Source organism: Rhea americana, unplaced genomic scaffold, assembly GCF_003343005.1.
Source record: "Rhea americana isolate MKP2758 unplaced genomic scaffold, rheAme1 scaffold_17, whole genome shotgun sequence".
NCBI classification, from domain to species: Eukaryota; Metazoa; Chordata; class Aves; order Rheiformes; family Rheidae; genus Rhea; species Rhea americana.
In genome coordinates this window covers 8,134,942-8,146,076 of record NW_028185816.1, presented here as the reverse complement: position 1 = coordinate 8,146,076, position 11,135 = coordinate 8,134,942, and positions in this window count along the sequence as shown.

Below are 11,135 nucleotides of genomic sequence, written 5' to 3'. Positions count from 1 at the left end.
AAGAGCTGGAAAAGAACCCTTAAGTGTCTCAAATTTTATTTTATTTTTCTCAGTTCTACTAAACAGTTCATTAGAAATATAAAGACCTTACCAGTAGGGCTGAACTACCTTTCAAACAATTCTGAAGCATAAAGAAAATACTCAAAACTAGCTGAAAAGACAGCAACAGAGTTTAAAGTCCAGATGCGATCGTGTAAGGCCCTTGCTTACCTTTCCGTTGGCTTACCTTTTAAGACCAAGAATCCTGTGTGATGTGTGTTGTGTGTGTTTCTCGATTCTGTATGCTTTTAGTAGTGTTATGAGTGTGTTTTGTTAGTGTAAGAGCTAATGTGGAGTAAGGGCTGTGTTGCAGAAAGAGGGCGAGATGGTCTAACAGGCTGATCCTGCTGCCTGGGCAATGATGCTGCAGCTCTGGCACCGCGCTGGCCCTGCGTAGCTGGGAAGCTCAGCCTGACCGCAGGAGGCAAGCTGTACCGGCCGGAAATTTGACCGTCAGGCACGCTGACGGTGTCTGGTAGCTGTAGGCTTGTGGTGGCAGCCTCTGTGAACTTACCTGTTGGTTGGAAAGTTAGCAGAAGTCATGAAATCTCTTTAAAAAAACACCCTGGAGAGGAGCTGGTGGCTCTCTTGACCCAAGGGAGTAATAGCAGAAAATTCAAAGCTCTGAACTAAAAATCAAAGCATATAAAGAAAAAGTTAGACTCTGATGTGCTTCTGCTACTGCACAAAGGGCCAGAAATAGATACTTTCAATGTGCAGCTGAGAAACAGTATGTGGAAGATGAGTTTAGGTATAGTAAGGTCTGGAGAAAATTTTTGAGATGAGGCAGCTTGTGAGGGCAAGTGTCAAAACCTGGAAAGGCAGACCAAATAATCACCCATGGGTGAACTTGAGGCAGACATGAAACCTAATGGTCAGTCTGGTTTTAATGCTCATTTCTTTAAAAAAAAATGTGAATTGAACACAATATTTTTATGAATTTTATGGATTTTTATTATCGATGAAGAAAAAGACTTTTCCCATTCTCTCTACCTCGTTCATTCCTGTAAGCAGCAGAGTGGATAGTGGGTTCAGTAAATCCCATTAATGGATGTGTCCTGAAGGATTTGTTTCACATGATGGTCTTAATTATTCCTTTTTCTGCACAGCAGCATTAGCGGTAAGCAGAGCTGCCTAGACATTGCTCTTCCCTTAAACTGTAGTGGAGGGATAGGTAGCTCTGGCAGCATCAATAGCAGTATTAGGAAATGAGCTCTGAAGTAAAGTGTGGATTCATGTGGTCGCCCCAGCTCCCAGTTTTATAGAGAAGTAGAAGTCCTTTCTAGGATGGTGTTCCTGGGCATCGCTGCCCTTCATTCCTAGAGAAACTTCATCCCACGTGGGAGGCCATGACAAAGGATCCAGATTGTGAAAACTGTATGATCAGCTGCTTGAGACTCATGGATAATTTACAAAGAACTTCTAATAAGTGCTCTGCTGGTGGTAACTAGCAGTTGTATGCCTGGAGTTCAAGAGACACTGGTTTTTATAAGGGATGTTTACATCATGATTGAATCAAGTTCCCCCCCCCCCCTTTTTTTAAAGTGCTTTTATATTCTGTTTGCGTTCCCTGATTGAGCTGTTATAATTTCCCTGGTTGGAAATCTCCAAAGTGCTGTCACAAAATTATATATGGTAATGAATTCACTTAATCAGATGTTACAGGGTACAATCAACATGAAATCCAGTCAATTACAAATAAATCAGTTTAAAGTATTTCTAGTTTTCCAACTGCCTCTCATTCCAGGACTCGCATTACCTGTGACTGAATTAAAGGCCTGCCTAAACAGGTGAAAACCATACTTTGTAAGGAAATTGTTTTAAGTCATGTAAACAGACCAAGAATTTCTTCTGGTGATACTGAAATTTAACTGAGTTTATGTTGTAAATTATAGATTGAATTGTTCAGTCAATGAAAATTTTAAATTTGATGTCCCTTTAAAAAACACAAGAAAGGAATATATTATCAATGGTAGGTTCAGCAGCCAGCATGTGGTTGTAAGTTTGAATAAACTTTGTACATATATTTCACAGCAGGTAAATATGTCAGATTCTGCTGTAGTTGCAGATCAAGTGACTGTGTAGATAATTAAGAGGGAGGAAAATTTAGCCTGCTATCTAAAAAAAAATGCAGTTTTGTGTTAGTGAGATTGAAAAGGGTGTACAGGACTGATCTGTCTTATTATAAAGATTTTCCTTGGGGGAGTCCGAAAATCTAGAAGTCACCTTAAGCCCTTGCTGCTCTTCCGTTCCATAGGGCTGTCTCCTGTACTATGCTCCATAGCTGCATCACAGCTTTTGGAGACATGCAGCCTGGTCAGCCGCACCTCCATCGCTGAGAAAACCAGTGAGTGGATCCTCCTGGATCACGTTTCTTGGCATGTGAAGGAGAAGGTGGTGACTGGGAATAGGCAGTATGGATTTACTAAGGATAAATCACGCCTGACCAACCTGACTGCCCTCTGTGATAAAATGACAGAGTTGGTGGATGAGGGCTCCCTGAGGGTGCTGGTGGGCAGTGAGCCGAACGTGGGCTGCAGTGTGCCTGGCAGCAGTGGCAGCTGACCTTGGGCTGTATTTGTGGGAGCGCAGCCAGTAGATTGAGGGATGGGATTATACTGCTTGACTTGTTAGACCACATCTTGAGTACAGCGTCCAGTTTTGGACCCCCCAGTACAGGAAAGATGTCAACAAACTGATGTAAGGCCAGAGGCTGCCAAGATGGTTGGGGCTGCAGCACCTGCCTTGTGAGGAGAGACTGAGGGAGTTGGGCTTGTCCAACCTGGAGAAGAGCTGGTGTCAAGGAGACCAAGCAACAGCTGGTCTGGACCAGCAGGGAAGTCAGTGATAATTATATTATTTCATCCAGTGAAAAGAAGGAGCTTGGCTCTACGCAGCAGTGCCGATCAGGAGGACAAGAGACAAGGGGCTTAAGTTGAAATGAGAGGTTCAGACTGGATATGAGGAAAAATGTTTTCACGAAGAGGAAGTCGAGCAGTGGCACAGGTTGCCCAGGGAGGTTGTGCAGTCTCTGTTCCTGGAGGTTTGCAAGGCCTGACTGGATAAAGCCCTGAGCAGCTTGATCTGATCTCGCAGCTGGACCTGCTTTGAGAGGAGGTTGGACTAGAGACCTCCCAAGGTCCCATCCAGCCTGAATTATCTATGACTCTAAGGCACAAAGCATCCAACTCGCTGTGTTTATGGAAGCTGCGTATCTGTCTTGATTCTGCGCTGGAGGAGGGATACTTCAAAAAACTAAAGATGTAAGATACTGGCCACTTGTGTTGTTTCGATGTGGAGAGAGGCTATAGTTCTTGGTTGGATACCTTTGTGGTTTTTGTCATAGAATGGAGAATGGTTTCAAAGTACTGTAAGCTGTTATCCTGCGGCAGTTTGGATTTTTAATATTGAATTCCAATCTGCAGCTGGCATTTAAGCAGTGAAAGAACAAAGCATGTTACAAATCCTTCTGTATTTTTAAACATTAGTATACTTTTTATTTTCTTGTTTGGTTTCCCTACTTCTGCATAATAATTATAAACATGTATCTCAGTCTGTTCCCTTCTTATCAAAGAAGAGATCTTTTATTTCTTGAGCTGTTTCCTGAGTGCAGTGATGAAGTGTTGGTAGTTAGTGAGTAAAACTCATTCTTTTCATCAGTGCAATTGTGTCTTGATTACCTAAATTTTGGCTGGATAGAGTTTGGTAAGAAGAATTTTTTTAAACTTTACAGTGAGTTGAATCACAATCTCAGAGGTCAAGAGAATAATTTATTTCTTTGTTATTCTACAGAATTACTTTGCTACCTGGGTCCTCTTGGCAGATCACTTAACCTTTCTGAGCCTGCAAATATTTTTTTCCCCAGTCTGCCATCACCCTCAGCATTCATACACACAAGCCTCAAGAATATTCTTAATTGTACTATGAAATCTAATTGGCTTGTATAGGTTGGAATATAGGTTAAAACCCAAGATATGCTTACTTTGAGGTAGGAACATAAACCACAAGATGTAGATAAAAAATTCCTTTTCAAAATTTCCTTTGAAACATCGGAGAAGTTTTTTTGCAATTATGAGCAATCTGTCTCAGGGAACTATGGCTATTTGCTACAGACATACACAGATGGATGCTGAAGTAGTGAGGGAAGAGACAGCACAAGGCTTTCCTTACACCTCAGGCTGGCTAAAGCAAGTGCTGGTCACCTGTCCTAGTTATACACTGTCCCATCCTTTCTAGGTCACAATTTGTTTGTTGCTTCCCTCCTGGTTAATGAAAGAAATTAAGTTTATAGAGGTGGTTCCTTCTGCCTTTCTCTTCCTCTTTGCTGCCTAAGTTGGTTTAGCGATACCAATTCATGGCTGAGACTAGGGCTTGATCCTGCTCAGTTCTTCAGTAACCAAGTCAGCAACTGAACTAGAAATTTGTTTTCTTAACATATTGCTTGCTGTGTTGCCCATATACTTTCCAGTGCCAGTGAAAAATCACAACTTGACCAATGTTTCTACAACTGCTACAGATCTGATGTTTCTAAACTCTGATATTAATAACCCAAATGAAACCCAGCTACAGATGAAGCTGACTGATGAAATTGGACTCATCATTTAATGACCTGCCCTAGTTAAGCAGAAATACACACACACACACACACACACACACACACACACACACACACACACACACACATATATATATATAAAAAATAGAGGATTTCTGTATTTCAAAACTTTGTTCCATACTGGGTTCTGATATCAGAAATCATAATTTCAGTGTTCTCCTTGGAAAACTGCAGTGGAATTGCTTAACTTGGAAGTCTCTAACTATATGACATTTGGAAACTGTGCCAGGTTCACAGACCCTAAAAACATTGGGTACCCAGTATCCTCTACAAGCTCCAAGGTGTGTTTCCCACTGAATTGACATAAGAAAGAATTTGTTGACGGAATAAGCATGAAAACAAACAAACAAACAAAAAGAAATAAAGAAAAAGCTCAACAGGAAAGGTTATCTGAGTTTTATCAACCAAAGATAACTAATACTTTAACAAGAAAAATAGAGCATCTGTTTGAAGCTTTACTTGTCCTAATTGGTACGTTATTTCTTGCACCAGAAAATGTAAATAATGAGACTATTTTTGGCAGTGGAGCAAATAAAATAACATAACCTCATTGGAATCACATGAAAAAAATTCAGGTAAAACCTTGTAGCAAACTACAAATGCTAACCCATATGCAGGGAGAACAGAGTGTTTTTTTTTTTTTTTTTTTTTAATCTCAGTGTCTGATCTGGTCTACATAACAAGACAGCAACGATGTTTCTCTGGTAACATTTGATTATGTTTCTATTTGAATTATCACAAAAATGTTTTTCTTATTGCTAAAGAAAGCTAATAAGCAGAAAATGCAAATTAGCAAGCAGCTAAGCTACTTTGTCCAGCTGAACTTGAGGTAAATATCTTCAACAAAGCTCTAATTTTTTTCCCCTCCATTCCCCTTGTAAATCATCATCAGTTCTCTTATGTCCTTTCCCTTTCAACATACTAAAATCTTTTTGATATTTACATAGTGATGTACAAGCCGAGGCTGGAAAGAGAAAGGCTGGAAGATAAAATTGCTTTCCCTACATGCTTCTATTTTGCAGGTGATGTAGGGAAAACTTCTGGGAAAATCGAGAAGAATTGTATACATCTTTTATAGATAGATAATGACCTTTTAAAATTGAGTGGTGTAAGACTTCCATGTTGCTGAAGAGAACAAATCATGGCTAGTTACTCACTTTGTATCATTCTCCCTTTAAATAATTAAAGGAAAAATTGCTGAAGTTTGCAACTTTGAAATTTGCAGGTGCTATATGTTACTGAGCTTATCAAAAATACATACTTCCAAGTTGTTTTGGAATAGGGACAGAGTCAGTACAAGAGCTGAATCTCCAGTTTATCTTCCTGGTACTTCATCACTGAAAAGCTCTCAAATTAGAAAGAAATGCTGAACTGGATCCAGAGGCAATATGTAGGGGTCAAGTCTTGTTGGAGACATCCTTAATGTAATTCTGTTGACTTCAGTGTGGTTACATATGTGATTAATTCACCTTAGAAGATGTGAACTTTCTCAGGAAGGAACTTCAGAGGGATCCCTGTCTCTGTTTTTTACTCCAAGGATGATCAATAACATCCATTTTATGATAGGCTTTCAGGATTCAGCTCTGGTTTCTTTTATTACGATTTAGTCCTAGGTAAACTCTAGTATCCATTGCAAGCAGTATTTAAAGAATGACTCATGAATACTGTTGTTTGTTGTTTATTGAAAAATAAATACTTAAACCCAGAAGCTGTATTTAAAAAGAAAACCTATAGAAATGAACAGAGCTTGCAAGCTACCTGCCTTGGGGCTCAAGGGGGTAGCCGTAATTCCATGGCTGGGCAAGTGACCTTTATCTAAAGGTCAGCTAGAATTACACTGGAAACCTTGGAGGTGCTTAAAAGAAGATACTTAAGATATTATATTGCCAGTGGGAGTTGGCCTTTACTGTAAACTGCACTGTGGTTAACATTTGTAAATGCTTACTGTATTTCCCCTAATAATACGTTTGAATTTTTTAAAAGATTTTTACCTGTTGTAACCATCCTGTATGTGCCATTGTGCTAAATCTTTATACCTGGTTCCTCTTTCCTCTGACAACAGGTTCTGTTTTCTCAGTTTAAAAAGTTACTTCTCCTTAAAATGTTTTAATGCTTTTTCTATACCTGTCTCTCTGCCTGTCTTCCAGTCTTAATGTGTCATAGCACTTTAAGTTACTTGTTTCACTTATGCTTTGTAGCTATCCTTCCCCAAAATCTGACTTTCCATCTGCCTGATTGAACTTCAGCCTTCCTGTGAAGACAGTGTGACTGGCTGAATAGTTTGAGTAAAGTAAATACAAGGTGGAACAGAGAGAGGACAAGGAACTTTATCTTCCAAAGCTACTTGGAAATTGAGAAAGTTTTAGAAAACTACTCTATATTTTCAGAAGTAGTTTGCATGTATATTTTACATGTTTTATGAGTGCCAGTGGTGAAGTACATCTGTAATAAATTACATTCTTGCAGTCTGGTCTTAAGACCCACTTTAATCATATGACGTTGGTATTTAGCACTCTAAATACCAGAAGTTAATGGGGCTCAGGCTTTTCCTGGCAAGTCTGCACGGTGCAGACATACATGAACAAGGGATAACAAGCAGCCTCAGAAATAAGGAGGTTCAACAGTTACTTCACTCATTTTTCTTAAAAAAATTATGTATTATATATATGCAAATAATATATATTGCAAAATAATTTGTCCCTGCTACCTCTGGAGAGGCAGACTCTGATCTAGCAGAGAAATCAGGGACTGCATAAATATGCCCTAAAAACAGGACTTTAAGAAGAATCTTGCTGGTGGTTCTGGTGAGGACAAATGTGTATAACCATTGATTTTATTTTTCCCAATACTGATTTCAAATTGAGTTCGTATTGTGTTCAGATTTAAGCTTTTGGTTAAGAGACACTACACTGAGAAACAACAGGTTAAGAGAAAAGTAAGGGAGGAATTTCACTTGGCATTCTGGTATGTTAATACTTATGCCTCAGCACACACATCTTCTCCTAAAATATTTATTTGGGTTTCAGTTATTTAACACAGAGATCAAAAATGCATTACCAGATAATGTAACTAAGGAGAATTTAAGTGAAGGAATGGCAGATAGAGAAAAAAGCCCCATGTTTATGGGGTATAAATAGCAAAATATTTTATGATTAAAATTTCTAGGTAATTACCATGGAGGGTAATTTCTTCCAAATTTCATACAAGTGATCTAGTTTTCTAGCATTTTTTTTCCATAGAATAAAAGTGCCTTATAGAAGAGTCAGGTATTAGCAGTTGCATTTTACAGAGGCTGATCAAGGGAACAGCAGGACAATAGATTAACTTTCCCAAAGCCTCGATACTTTAAACATGCTATTTTTCTTTATTTTTTTTTTTCAGTCTCCTAAGCTACATCTGTACTTCTAGATAAAGCAGGACCAGGAACTGTCATTGCCTGGTGCCAGGTTTTACGGTGGGTTGGTTAACACAGTGTGTGTACTTTTTTTTTTCTGCATCTTGCAGATGTGTTTTTTTACACTTTTTGCATTTTTCTGGATGAATTTTCTAACAGTGACTTCAGTATGCTATCCTGCTCTGATTTATGGTATGTCTGTACGTTAATCAGTGGATTTTAACTGGAGTTCTTGAGATTGCCAGAGTTATACAGATTTCTTTCCTGCCGCCTGGGCTGTGGTCTCAGATTCCCATTATGCAGGTAAACATTAATACTGCCTTTGAAAAAAAAGTGATTCTGCCCTTTTCATTGCTCTGGCTGTTGGTTTCTGGCCCTCTGCCATCTTCCTCCTTCTGTCTATACAAACATTTGCATAGCGATCCAGTTCAGAGAGTGATGGATGCTGAAAGTAACCCACCAAAAGCAAAAGGTTGGTCTATAACCTGGATCAGTTCTTTGCTCTGCTTCACCGCATGTGTTGGTGCAAAGACTAAAGCAGGCTGGGGGCAAGGATGAAGTGGTCAGAGGTGCAAGGGAGGGCAGGATTGCTTCTCCTAGAGGCACTGCTGGCTAGTGCCAGCTGCAAGGTAACATTGCAAAGTGTGGCTTTAATCCATTGAGTTGCAAATCACTCACTGGAATTCCTTCATTCAGATTTTCTGCCACATGGTATTTTCTGCATAACTATAAAGAGATGTGAAATGCACAGCACAGGGGCTTGCACCCGCCTCGTGTGTCTTAAATTCCATCTGAAATGTGTTTCTGCTTTGATATTATTAGAAAAGCAATGCTTGAGCTTCTCTACTACTTAAATTTAGTAACACGAAGAGCTAGTTCTTGAGTTGATATGTATAATCCGGAATGGAGGCAAAGAATTTGACTGTTAGGACTTCTGGCAGGTCTTACACAAACCAAAATCCCTTTTCTGAATAGTTTTTCTTCAAAGTTAATAATTAAATACCTCTTTCCAGCAGTTCCTGTTGCTCTAACAGTGAACTTTTCTCACAGCATTACCCCTGAGCAACAATGCCAGCTCTGTATCCGGGAAATTCCCACAGGTACGTTTTTAACTCATCCGACAGTAGCAGTCTAGAAGACTTCTCCCTCCAGGCAACAGGACTGTTATTGTGCAAATGAATGTTTGTATAAAAATAGATTGTTCTTATCGTGACTAGGAGCCGGTGACCCATGAATTTGAGTTCTAGCCCTGTTGGCCTTGGACAAGACTTTCGATGTGCGTGCTTCAGCTGTATTTTAGAGAGAGGAAAGCTATTGAGGAGGTTATTAACTATTTTGATTAGTTTGAAATAGACCTTCATGTGAGACCCAAGCTTACATCCACATGGTAACAAAAACAAAACCTCCCTGAGGTCAAGGAAAGAAGTATACAATCCTTACGTGCTCTTTTTGGTGATTTCCATAAGAGAATTTAGTTTTGGTGTTTGGGCTGCGTTTCCTTCTGTCTCTGTATGTTAAACTTTCACACTACAAGGGGGAGCGTTCGGTACAGCTGCAGCATCGTTCTGCTCTCCGCAGCGTCCAGTGTGGAGGTGGCCGTGGCGTGGAGCGTGGTCCGGGGCCTCGGGAGCCTCCGCTCTGCTGTCGCCCCTTCTCCTGAGAAAAGAGCTCCTGTGGCAGCAATGGTTGCAGAAAAGCTCCAGAAGAGCAGGATCTCTGTGCACTTTGCTGTCAGCTTTTGTTGGTTTTTAGGATACGTGACTCTTGGGGTTGTTCTGTGAGCACTGGACAAACACACCTGCGCTCGTGATATTTGCCTAGGCTGGTATAGAGTATAATAGGGAGGGGGGCTTCATGTGAGACAGATGTTCTTGTGTCTGGTTTGCCCCATATTTGTGATTAGGAAACAAGAGGGTTCATTACTCTTCAGGATAAATAAAATAACACATAGCCTTAACTAAGTTCAAGTTTTTACTTATTTTTGTTTACATTATTCTTGTAGCGTGTTTGTGTCTTATATAACAAGATGACAAATTCCTACAGATTTTGTGAAAGTTAATTGCTGGATAGAGAAGAAAGGTCTAAAAATAAACCGGAGAGGGAGAAGCAGCAGTCCGAGCTCAACTAGCTGCTTTTGGGCCCATTGGTAAAGGGCAGGTGCCTAGGCAAAAACAGACAGCTAGGGCAAGCATATACTGATGCTATCACTGTTTTGTTTTCCAGCCATTTTATGGCCTTTCTCTATGAAAAAGATGTGTTTTTAAATTGGGCAGAACCTGTGCTTTTGTAGTTTGCCAGGATTAAGAGTGTCGAGGGGTACTGAGAAGACTGCAGGTGGGGAGCAGGGCCGCTGCCTTGGAGGAAGGAGCTTGGGAACGGACACTACTATGGGACAGAAAATCCTCATGGAGGACCTGAGGTGGAGCAAAGAGGTTTTATTGTGTTTTTGACAAAATTAAACAAGGAATTCCAGAAAATTATATTGGCAAAAAACTAATCCCTGTTTCAGGCATGTAATGTCTTTTAGAACCAATGAATTATGTTCTTTTGGCTAGAAGTTAGGAGTCTGAGGTGCTGTATTTCCTTCTGCTAGTTATCGACTGTAGGAGGTAGGTCATTCAGGTAACCTGCCTTCATTTTCATTAATTAATAATATTGATTATGGAGAAGTCCTTGGAATATAACTGAAGCAAACCTAAAACATACCGTTAAAAAGGCGGCTTCTCTACCACCTCAGGGAGCTATAATATCAAGCATCTCCTGTTAACAAATGGCAGCATCTTCCATTCCCATGCAGCTTAAAAGCCAAACAACAAAATTGCCCTAAGGTCTCTGCAGCCTGAGGGGGGGTAAGCTTGACCTGTGCTCCCTGGCAGAATCCACCATACACTGGGACCTACGCTGGTTTAGTGTGCCCAGTGGTTAGGTTGTCTTGCTCAAAAAAACCCCACTTGAATGTTTTGTTCCTGAGATAGCACTGGTGGGGCATGGGAATTTTTTTTTTTTTTTTTTTTTTTTTTTTTTTTTTTTTTTTTTTTTTTTTTTTTTTTTTTTTTTTTTTTTTTTTTTTTTTTTTTTTTTTTTTTT